This window comes from Gymnoscopelus microlampas, assembly GCF_963454915.1.
Source record: "Gymnoscopelus microlampas genome assembly, chromosome: 3".
NCBI classification, from domain to species: Eukaryota; Metazoa; Chordata; class Actinopteri; order Myctophiformes; family Myctophidae; genus Gymnoscopelus; species Gymnoscopelus microlampas.
In genome coordinates this window covers 29,236,212-29,248,322 of record NC_139940.1, presented here as the reverse complement: position 1 = coordinate 29,248,322, position 12,111 = coordinate 29,236,212, and the positions used below count along the sequence as shown (strand labels likewise).

Here is a 12,111-nt window from a genome sequence, read left to right as displayed (position 1 = left end):
CAGATCTGCTATTAATTGGTTAATGTATGTTTTGCATTAATAATCTAAATCTACAAAATAACTAGCAACTAACGCTGTCAATTTTAGTTGAGTAAAAAGTACAATATATGCCTCTGAGATGTAGTGGAGCACCACTGGCTATAGATGTATTGAGATTAATGTTCACAAATCATTGCTGTAGCACTAAGGAAGGAGGCAGCTCCCACCTGTGGCTCGTATGATGTAATGGTGAGGATATTTATGAGAACAGCAGTATATGGAGAAACGTGGTTCATAAAATTTGTTCTAAAGACTGTATAGGGTGGAGGGTTGTACACTGATCAACATTAAGATTTTGGGGATCCATATGATGTCATTAATAAAACAACAATAAAACCTTCAAATCTTTGTGTTTTAAGGAGGACTTATCAGATTGAATAATCTATTTCACCCCCGTCCCTTGCTGATCTAGTTTCCGACCACTCTCCACCTAGAGCCTTGAGGTCGGTCGACCAGCTGCTGCTGGAGGTGCCGCCAGCACCCACAGGAAAAAACAGGGGTGACCGGGCCTTTGCGGTGGCTGCCCCCAGGCTCTGGAATAATTTACCCATAGGCATCAAAGCGTCCCAGTTGATAGCGACTTTTATTGTATGCTATTGTCTGTTTATATTGCATTGTTTGCTCTTTGTTGTGTTTTTTACCTGTACAACACTTTGGTTGACCTTGTCATGTTATGTGCTACTTTGATAGCATAACTTTGATTTGATTTGACAATTTGTTGTATGACCGTGTCAGTGAAAAAATTGCAAAAAATAGCTGATCCACAAGCTCAAACATGTTGTGATTGTAGATCTGTTATTTTGTTAAATGCTAGAGGTTTGCATTAACACACTGCTGTTAATCTTGATTATTTTACCTCCATATTTATACACACACGCGCGCGCACTGGCGCGGGCGGTACGCTACGCGGTCCTCAAACCTACGTCGCACCGCCAATACGACCAATATGTCTGACATTGACATATGTCATAGTGTCTGTGTCCCTTTTGTGGCCATATATGGAGATGTATCTGTCAGTCCAGGTCCCTTTTATGCCCATTGATTTATTGCCAATCAACGCTGTGTAATTCTTGTGTAGGCTTTGTACAGCACTCAGAGAGAAAAGCAGACAATAATTCAGGCTGATTGATCGATGTATTGGTGGGTGGATAGATGTAATAAAAGATGAGTAGACAGGCTAAAGAGACAGCCGGATAGAATCCTGAACAAATAGGCCTGGTAGACATATTGACAGAAAGACTAGTAGACAGACAGCACAGTCAAGGTTGAATTCAGGGAAGGCCATGTACAGAGTGAGCATGCACTTCTGAAAGTGTGTGTGTGTGTGTGTGTGTGTGTGTGTGTGTGTGTGTGTGTGTGTGTGTGTGTGTGCGCGCGCGCATGCGTACGTGCGTGCGTGCAGGCAGGCTGAACTGGGCTGGGCTGGGCAGGATGCATTTAAAAAGCATTACATTTGGAGACAGCCTCATGACAGTCGTAGCAGAAGGCAGGAAACTCCTGGCTCACAACGTTGCTACAACACAGGCTGTGAGACATGGGAGTTGGCTTCTATCATTGACTCGTACTCGACATGTACTGGACTGTCTCAATGGTGGGCTGACTTGCTTCATCTGCTCTTTGCTGATATGTATCATGTTACACTGAAACATATACAATTTGATTAGTTTTATTCTGTCATACATATAGTTTGTGGGAATACGATGAACTGGTAAATCAGATTCAAGTCGTCTGAACTGACCATGTTCACATGGTGGCAAGTGGCCATTTTGCTTTGACGTCATACGCAATTAACCCCAGGGTGGCGTTTCCCACCCCCCAAGTACAATATCATAGAAGGTTCTTGTAATGGCAACGCCCCCACAACAAGAGCATGCCTCCACCACATGGTGGGGGGGTGGGTGGGGGGGTTACAATGAGGAGGAGAAAGAGGTGGAGAAAAAGAAGGAGGAGCACAGAGGATAGGGACAAAGCTACATTCTGGTAATATCAGTGAAGAGACGTGATCCTTGATCGTTCATTTGGTGCCATGTCATTAGCTTTGTCCCTCTCGTCTTTGCTCCTCCTTCTCTTTCTCCACCTCTTTCTCCTCCTCCTCCTCCTTGTAACCCCCCCCCCCCCCCCCCCCACACACACACACACACACACACACACACACACACACACACACACACACACACACACACACACACACACACACACACACACACACACACACACACCATGTGGTGGAGGCATGCTCTTGTTGTGGGGGCATTGGTATTACAAGAGCCAGAACTAAACAGTATCACGACACACACCACACAGCGCTACAATGCACTTCTTCCTACATGATTGGAATCAGGTGGGCAGAAATGTGACTGGCAAAGACGCAAAGTTTCAATGTTACAAGGGCCTGTTTTAACATCCTCTTTCTCTTTCTTTTTTTCCCCCACCAGCATGCCCCTCTTAAATCCATTTCCTCCTCTTCCTTGTGTTATTGGAATCAGGTGTGACAAGGGCACTCGCACTGGCTTCAGTGCCGTTTAAGACAGGGGTTTTCAACTGATTTTGACCCAGGGACCACCATCCTGACTAAGAGCAACCTGGGGACCACCACTATTGTGCGTGGTGGGTCCATCATAGACCCACCCCACACAATAGTGGTGGGGGGTTCATGCACCACAGGGAGCTGGATAAAATAGCTATAATATCAATATAATATCTAATAAAATACAGTGATTTTGTTTGAATATGATGGAATATGATTAAGGATTACTGTGATTATGGTAAGCTCACATTTCATATCACACACACCATACAAAGAACTCCTGTAAGTTATTAAAAGTAAAGAAAATAAAAATAATAATAATAATGCATGGCCAAGGACCACCGGTTGAAAACCCCTGGTTTAAGACATTGATTTGTACACTATGTGTTTAATTTTTCATTGTTGTTTCAGTTGATTGGCAAAGGCAAGATCCTCTTGTGTCTGCCTCTCTCTCTCTCTCTCTCTCTCTCTCTCTCTCTCTCTCTCTCTCGCTCTCTCTCGCTCTCTCTATCTGTATCTCCATGCTCCTGTCTTCTGATCTATCACTCTTGCGAGAGAGAGAGAGAGAGAGAGAGAGAGAGAGGGAGGGATGGAGATACACAACAGAGAGGCAGAGAGACGGGAGTCATAGCAATGAGCTTGGCTCAACTCATTGAGCTGATGTACTGGAGTTGAGCTTCTATGGCATGCTGTAAAATGTTCCACTGGCCCAGTCACACCAAACCTCTCTATGGTACACTCTCACTTTTTTATATCTTTCTGCACATCAGTCTTTGCATGGGACTGTGTGTACAGTACATGTCATGACGACCACAAATCAGATTTGTGATCTTTAACAGCATAGAGCAGATATCGGTGTGCTTTCTAAACAGGAAAAAGACATTTGTGGCTGGTTTTGTCCATGTTTTAGTCATTAGACCATTTGAACTGTGCCAAATACTTACTTTATCATTCAAGTCTCTCTCTCTCTCTCTCTCTCTCTCTCTCTCTCTCTCTCTCTCTCTCTCTCTCTCTCTCTCTCTCTCTCTCACACGCTCTTTCTCTCATCCATTCATGTCACACCTTCTTATTTAGCTCTCTTCCGCTCCACATATAGATAATACATGCTATTCATAGTGCCAGCTATTATCACAGATACTTAAACCAGAGAGATAAGCTGTAGTATGTGTGGTCCAAGCAAACATTCAGGAAGAAATGGAAGACAGTGTAATTAATGTGTACCATTACCATTAGCATGATTGAAATGCATTACATCTCATTACAACTTCATTCTAATTATTTTTGTTCCTTGGTTACAAGAAGTTTGTTTCTTTCTTAGTTCCTGGAGTTACGCCATAGAGTTATGCCATAGAACCAGTGACACATTACAGATTCACTTCATTCATCCCTGAGGGGACATTAAAGTATTACAGTAGCCAAGATCTTGTAAAAGCTGCAACGGTGTACAAGACACATAAAAATGTACATTCTCTCGCATCGTTTATATACAGTCATCAAACCGTGCACTGCAAAGACAGTATGACTTAAACCCTATATAAGTTGTTTACCGGGGTCCCCCAGGGGTCTACTTGGTCCTCTCCTTTTTCTCCCTCTACACAAAATCTCTTCACCAAAAATAGCCAATCTACAAGCTTGGCTGTTTTCACAAAATGTTCACCCCAGACTAGGGACATGTGGCTAAAGAAACAGTGCATTCTGGAATGTAAAAATTGACATGTAAGGGTGGGAACTCAAAACCTCACTTACATAGTTCTGTGGCACAGCTAGACGTGCCACTTTTTTACAGCTGCTATGCTGTCATGCCCATGCATCATCAAGAATGAAATTTGACAACCCTGTGGGATTAATAGATTCAGGGTGTGTTGCGGTGGTTACTTTCAATGGTTACCAATGTGCCATACACAGGCTGCAAAGCAACATGTGGGACTTGTCTTCTCTGACCTAGTTGCTTGCGTAGTTCCCATGCATGCCCCCAAGGACTTCACATTAGAGCTAGCATGGACCCTCGCTGCGAGCAGTAATGGCACGTGAGACCCAGTGTAAGCCCTAATAGGCACCAGTCATGGAATGGCTTCCTCTGAATACACAGTAAAAATCCTCAGTGTTCATTTAGCCCTGAGACTCTACGGATGTAACCAAATGGACCCTTATTGGTCAATTTTGTTACATCTGTACAGTCTCAGAGTTACAAATCGAAGAAATGAGGAGTTTACTGTGTAGTGCTTTTTGCGCTCAGTGGAAGAGCCATGCGGTGATAATGATTAGGGAGAGTATGCGAAGTTTAGTGTGCTTGTATCCTGTAGGACTGCACAGTACTACTACTGACCATGTCATCTGTGCCAACATAAACTTTCTATCTTGTGATCTGTTAGTAATTAGCTTGTTAGTAATTAGCTTGATGTTAAAAAACACATGTTTATCATTGGAAGGTCTGGGTGTTTTTCAAAATCAGGCTACTGAAAATGTAAATGTTTAGGCAAGTTGTCTACAGAAAACGGACAGTCTGCTCACCATACTGTTGGCGTACAGTACTAAATATCACACTAATAGGGGCCAGCCATGGATTGGAATGCTTTCCTCATCAAGCACTGAGCAGTATACCGAGCCTTGCCCAGTAGAGGAACTCCCTACAGGGCTGAGATTAGAGACACTGTCTGTATTAGTTTGTGTCTGGGCTAGTAGGTGTGTACATAGACAGAAGGACTACACATGTGTGCTGGCTATGCACAGTAAGCTACATGTAGTGTATGTTTGTAAGTGATCCTTCTACCGGCTAGAGCGGGGAGCTGCTGCAGGGTGGTATAGACACTGTGGTGGTAGGCTACTTGCATATTCTATCAGTTCTAACTTAGCAGTAGATTTTTTTCCCAATAATTATTTTGGGTGTTGAGCAGCAGGGCTGCGTTCAAAAAGCCTAAAGTATAAGAAAAGTGTCACTTGGTCTCGATGCCAATGAATGACAGTGAAAAGTGAATGTGCAATAACTCTTGTACTCTGCACCATATGCACTTTCTTTGCCCCGAGCATAAGTGTTTCACATGTATGTACCTAAACAATGAATCTAAAGTGAATCTGAATCTGAATGCCTTGGGATTCAAATTGGTCATTCAAATGCCAAATTTGAATGACCTGAAGTATCCATCTAGACATGAATGAGTTCAAGACAAACTAAGTCCTATTAATACTCCTTCACAAAAAGGTTAATACAATTAAGGAAGGCTAGTGACCTGGGTGAGTGGTCATGGGTTTGAATCCCCAGACCTGGACTTCATCTGCATCAGGTGCACTCCCAAATGATCATTGCAATGGAATCATTGCAACAGCAATAAGAGTGTGAAACAGGTAAGAGTAAGAGTCTGTACTCTTACAAACAAAGATGGTAAGAATAAATAATAAATAAAAGTAAAGAATAAAATAAAATATCGACTAATTTAGATTCTGACACTATCCACTGGGTAGCTGAATGAATGAGTTAACATAATGGACAGTAGGCCTACTGTCTATCAATACATATGTCTAAATGCACAGTCTATCTGAATGTATGAATGAATATGGATGGATATATGTACAGACTATCAACAGTGAATAATATGAGAATGAATACATACAGTGTAAACCGTGTGAGTGTACGTATATCGTCTCTGTCGGGTGGAAACCTCATATGTCCAAATCTGTTACTTTTCACGATTCAAATTCAAAAATAGCAAAAGCAGATCTACAAGCTTAAAACGCCTCGCTTCGCGCTACGTTTCGAACTTGTGGATCTGCTACTTTTGATGCTTTTGTGTGACACTGTAGTATGATCAAGTAGGAAATTATTTTACGAAAAAACACAAAGATTTTGAATATGGAGATAGGAGGTTTCCGCTGGACAGCTACGATAATGCTGAAGAGTTTCCAAGACAGTAGGAAGTAGATAGCAGGGGTAGGATAGATAGATATGTGTCTGAAATGCCTAGACATCCAACTCACAGATGGCCATTCCTTGTGTGGGTTGTTCTCATGTGCTGAGCCAGCAGAACAAACTCAAATTGAGTGTTCACACAGTACAAAAGGCGGAAGGAGAGAGAGAGGGCATGTTAACCACTTAAACCCCAGCATCACTATTCTGAGGGGAACATAGCCAAAAATAGGCAAATTTTCTGCAACGAGATTTGGTGTAAATCGGGGGGGGGAAAGAGTGCAGTTCAACTCAGGTCCATTAAGTGGTTAACAGAGTGGGATACACAGCTGTTAGTTTTCATGGCGTAGGGGTCATCTAAGGACCATCCACATGTAGGCATTTTATGAATGGCTGACCCTGTGCTTGAATGGGCTGCATTCATATTCATAAATAAATATTGAAAGTGTAGGAATTGTGTGTCATATCACACTAGGACAGACAGCACAGAAGACACACACAGGAAGAGAAAGTGTGTGTGTGTGTGTGTGTGTGTGTGTGTGTGTGTGTGTGTGTGTGTGTGTGTGTGTGTGTGTGTGTGTGTGTGTGTGTGTGTGTGTGTGTGTGTGTGTGTGTGTGTGTGTGTGTGTGCATGCATGCGTGTGTGAGAGAGAGGGGGTGGGGTGGGGGGGGGGGGGGTTGCAGACAGCCTCTCACCTCTTTGTGCAATAACATCAGATGAAAATATAAGCCACAATATAACAATATAAGCCATACAGCAATATGACTGGCATACTCAGTTTGTACAGTAGGCATCAAATTACAACAAGCCCCAAATGTCGAAATGCAGTCTTTCCATTGGTTCAAACTTATCCCTGCGAATGACGTATGCCATGTGCAGTACTAACGTTTAATCTAATGGGGATAATGAAAGACAGAGAAAAGTGGATCGGATGCAACATCATTTCAGTGCAGCATTGTAGTACACCACAAATTAGAGCGGATGTCATCCAGATTTTTCCCTTAACACACATGATCGCACCAAATCAGCCATAGCTCTGTTTGAATGAAGTCCAGACTACTACTCTCAAGCAGACAGTGGATAAAGGTAGCTTACCTACTTGTCAGAGTCAGTATGTATGCGTAAACTAAAAAAAATCTTTAGCTTTTAAGTTTAGAAAGTGTAGAGAAAACTTGCTGGGTAAGTTCACATCTCTCCAAAGCGCAGCGCCAAATGAAGACTGACACTTGGCGTGCGTCCACATTTTCAGCATCACTTAAAGCCCCATTTGGAACCTCTCCCTCCGCTGTATAGCTCCAAGATGAGGTTCCACTGCTTCGGGTGCTGGCAGAGTGCGACACCGGCAAAAATGGCCCAATATTGTTGATTGTTACCTTTTTCTGCACATCGTATCAACAAAGTAAAGTTCTTCTGGCCTACTCTCAGTTGTTTAAAAATGTTGCGGTCAAGACATTTTTACCGACGGGTACCAAACAAGCATTGAAATCGCTTTTTTAGTCAGCCTGTGGCCAGTCAACCCCCGTCCGCATGCGCTGTACTGCTCCCGTTAAGGTTGCATTGGGAAAACATGCCACAGACTGACTAAAAAAGCGATTTAAACGCTTGTTTTAACCCGTCGGTAAAAATGTCTTGGCCGCTAAAATTGTAAACATCTGAGAGCAGGGGGGGGACCTTTACTTTTTGGATACGATGTGCGGAAAAGGGTAAGAATCAACTATATTGGCCACCGTTCACCAGTGTCGCACTCTGCTGGCACCTGACACAGTGGGACCTCATCGGAGAGCGGAGTGAGAAGTTCCAAATGGGGCTAAATATCACTCAGCCTTTGAATATTGAACACCGTGAAAAAAGGACACCAGGAATTAAGAAATAAATGTTTAAAAAAAGGCTAAACGTTTTTTTTTTTTTTCATTGGAAAGAACGAAGCCATAGTCAAAGAAAAAACACACATTTTCAAATCAAATAGTTAAACATTTTAGGGAGATTCCATCGGGTGCATTTATTCTAAACTCTTAAGACTTATATGTGAAATCTTAGCACTTTAATTACCCCCTCCACACAGCAACCTTGCTGAATTGATTGTGGTGTAAATGAACAGGTTTCATGTTTGTCATCATCATGTCAAAGTGTGAGACTATAGTGGTGTTCTACCTTGAAACAGCTGTGGTCCGCTCGGTCCGTCCTTGACCAGGGATGCGGTCAGTCAGTCACCTCCTCCTGCGTCTCTTACAGCGCTCGGCTTGCATGGAGAAAACTTCTCGACAAAGTTTCAGAGGACACCTTTATGAGTCTCATGAATCCTCTCCAAGTGATGATCCTCATGTGGAATAAAAATGAAAAGTTTGTGCACGTTCCCACAAGTGGTTGAATGGTTGACAACTTTTAAAGAAGCTGTGTTTCATGTGCTCCTTCTTTTAACTTGTCTGTTTGCACACATTAACTATGCAACGCGTGCATGTTAGATGTTTGCACACACGCATCTTGTCAGTCAGCTGTGGCACCATGCGTACAGAAAACATATATATCAAAAAATTGCATTAATAAAAAAAAAAAAAGATGTCCCAGGCTTTGGCAGTTTCATACATATATTGAAAGAAGGAAAAAAAAGTAGCCTATATGAGGAAAAAAAAATCTATCCAACAAACACCGGTTCACTCAACTTTGGCCGTGTCATTTATTAAAATAATAAAAAAGAAAATGACAAATGAACTACTATATCCAACAGTAGTCACTTCACTTTTCTTTTTTTAAGTTTGAAGGGGCGTGTAGGCAGGCAATTCAAGTTCCCCCAGCAGCATCCATCCATCCAGGTTAGGCTACAACACAGAGCGCACTGAAGTGCCCAAAACTCTCTCTTCTTGTCTGTGTTGTAGCTGATGTCTAATCCCTTCCAGACGGCGGTGTGTTGCTGCCTCGTTTATGCTTCCTGCGGCTTCCAAGACCCTTTACCGGCCTGCAACAGATTGGCGACTTGTTTTAATAAGGGGGGAAGGTTTGGGGCTGAGGATGAGGAGGAGCAAACACCCAAAACCACGCTCCTTCTTGAGGAGGAGGGAAGGAGAGAGAGTGACAGAGGAGAGGACACACACACACACACACACACACACACACACACACACACACACACACACACACACACACACACGCACACACGCACGCACGCACGCACGCACGCACGCACGCAGGCACACACACACACACACACACACACACACACACACACACACACACACACACACACACACACACACACACACACACACACACACACACACACGCACGCACGCGCATACACACACACACACACACACACACACACACACACACACACACACACACACACACACACACACACACACACACACACACACACACACACACACACTCTCTCTTATTCATTCAAACTTATTGGGTACAGATGGAGAAGAAGGAGAGGGAGGCGAACTCGTCTCCTCATTCAATTAAAGGGCATCATGACCGTGTGTGGTCGTTAATTATCCCGAAGCAAATACATTCACACGTATACGCTGGCTGTTAAATCTTCTTTTTTTCCTTCTTTTTCTTTTAGGTTTTATTTTGATGCGATCCTGCAACGTCCGAACAACTACGGGGCTACCTATTCTCAATTTAATGTAGCCTATAGATAGATGGCTTGCCTTGCCATATCTGTTATTTAAATAAGACAACAGCCAATTTAATATAAACGAAGCGAAAACAAACGGCCACATCTTCAGCACAAGAAATAGGCCAAGGTATCGCCGTGTCGGCTTTGGTGATGATGGAATGTTAGTTATTTCATTCATTCATTCATTTTGGCGCACTTCCGACATTTGACCAGCAGGTAGCGCCATATAATATATAACAGTGCTAAGGCTCTGCTGTACCAGCAGTGTTACATCTATGTAGAGACTGCTTAAAGGGAAATCCCACCAGATTCAGAACTTACACTGTGTCTATGACCATGGACTCCCATAGTTTGTGAGTTCTCACAACGAAATGGGCTGAACCAAAAATATGTTTTCACCTCCATAAAGTCACCATGTGTACTGTCCACTGTAGGCTACTCAAAGTTATTCAGAGCAGCTCCAGGATTTGTCTCTTGATTACGTGAAGAGTGCTTATTAGCCCACTTGTTTCAGGATTTGAGAGAACACAAACCAAACTTTTGGATTGTGAATTTTGTTTTAGGGAGAGCCCCCCCCCCCCTCCAGGATTGTTCCAGTATGGTACCTAACAGCTCTTGTAACACCTATCTGTGTTGCATCCTCATGAGGATGCAACACAGATAGGTGTTACAAGAGCTGTGTTTGACACTTTGTTAAACCGTGCTTGACAACCATGATTTATGAACAACGCATAGCCTACACATTTTCCTGGAAACTACAAGGTTATTCTCAAGTCCAAACGTCTTATTTTGTTTAGCATGACGTGTTTCAAAGATCCAAAAGTTACATGATGTGCAACCTTTCTTGCGCAAAACCTCATATTCAGAATGCATGTATGCAGAAGCTGAGTTGATGAATAGCAATGCATACCATATCACATGGTATGCATTGTATGAAAGCCCCTAGTGGGCTCCAGTTGTTTATGTATTGGGGAGTGAAACACATGGCCTCTAATCTCTAGTGGGTCCCTGACTCTACGAGACATTGAAGGACATTATTGTCAAAGAGGCCACAGTATTGTTTGTGGCCATTTGACTCCACTCCCCTTTGCGATTTACTTTGCACCAACTCATTTCCTCAACTATTTATTTGAGTAAGGAAATATGTAATGACTTTCAACCCTAAAGACCTCCAGGCTTTGAGTATAGAGTTAGGACTGTCTAGAGCAGTGGTTCTCAAACTTTTTCATGTCAAGGACCCCTAAATTGACACTTATTAGCCCGCGGACCCCCATTTGAAAAGATATGCCAGGGACCCCCCATAAGAGACGATTTTTACGGCTCTAGCAGTGTTTCTCAACCATTTTAATTTCAAGGACCCCCCAGTTTGACATGCATTACTCTACGGACCCCCATTTAATAGCATTTCTATCTCTGGGACCCCAATTTATATTGTAAAATCAATGAGAGTGTCCAAATGGAACCAAATGCATATTGTTTGGTAATCTAAGAATGCAGATAGTTTGAGAATGAAAAACCATCATATCAGTATGGTATAGCTATGGCCACTGGACTTACAGTGTCTGTAAGTCAGACACTGTAAGTCCAGTGTATTCATATTGATTGTGACACTGTAAGTCACAATGTATTCATATTGATTTCAAAAGGTAGTGTCACACACCATGTGCATTGACATTAATATCAAAATGTTCATTCTATGAGCCCTATGTCTTCTAGTCTCTATAATGGTCAGGGAACCTTAGTGTTGTGTTGAAGAGTATATGAAGCAATTATCCAGGGAGGTAACAAGGCCCAAGCCCATGTTCACGAATCATTTCACAGTGCTGATATGTGGTTTGTTTTTCTTCTGCCATAAGAGTCCAATATTGCAGCATAATTCTGAAAACTTCTATTCTATTCTAATTCTAAAAAAACACAAGTCATCTGCCATTCAACCAAAGAACTGAGGTGGTCATCTGAATCTTTTGGAAAATCTGATTTGGGTGACAGAGGAGTTTTTATTGTGAAGAGGTGAGGCA

At 42.6% G+C, this 12,111-nt stretch overlaps 1 protein-coding gene across 1 annotated transcript in view; it reads right to left on the bottom strand.

Annotated features, from left to right (window-relative positions):
* Positions 1-9,195, bottom strand: part of has2 (hyaluronan synthase 2) — a 21,781-nt gene extending 12,586 nt beyond the window's left edge. Inside the window, exon 1 of the mRNA XM_084053751.1 lies at positions 8,620-9,195. The gene's annotated coding sequence lies outside the window, so the exon portion shown is untranslated. The remainder of the gene's footprint in view (positions 1-8,619) is intronic.
* Positions 9,196-12,111: the final 2,916 nt, after the last annotated feature.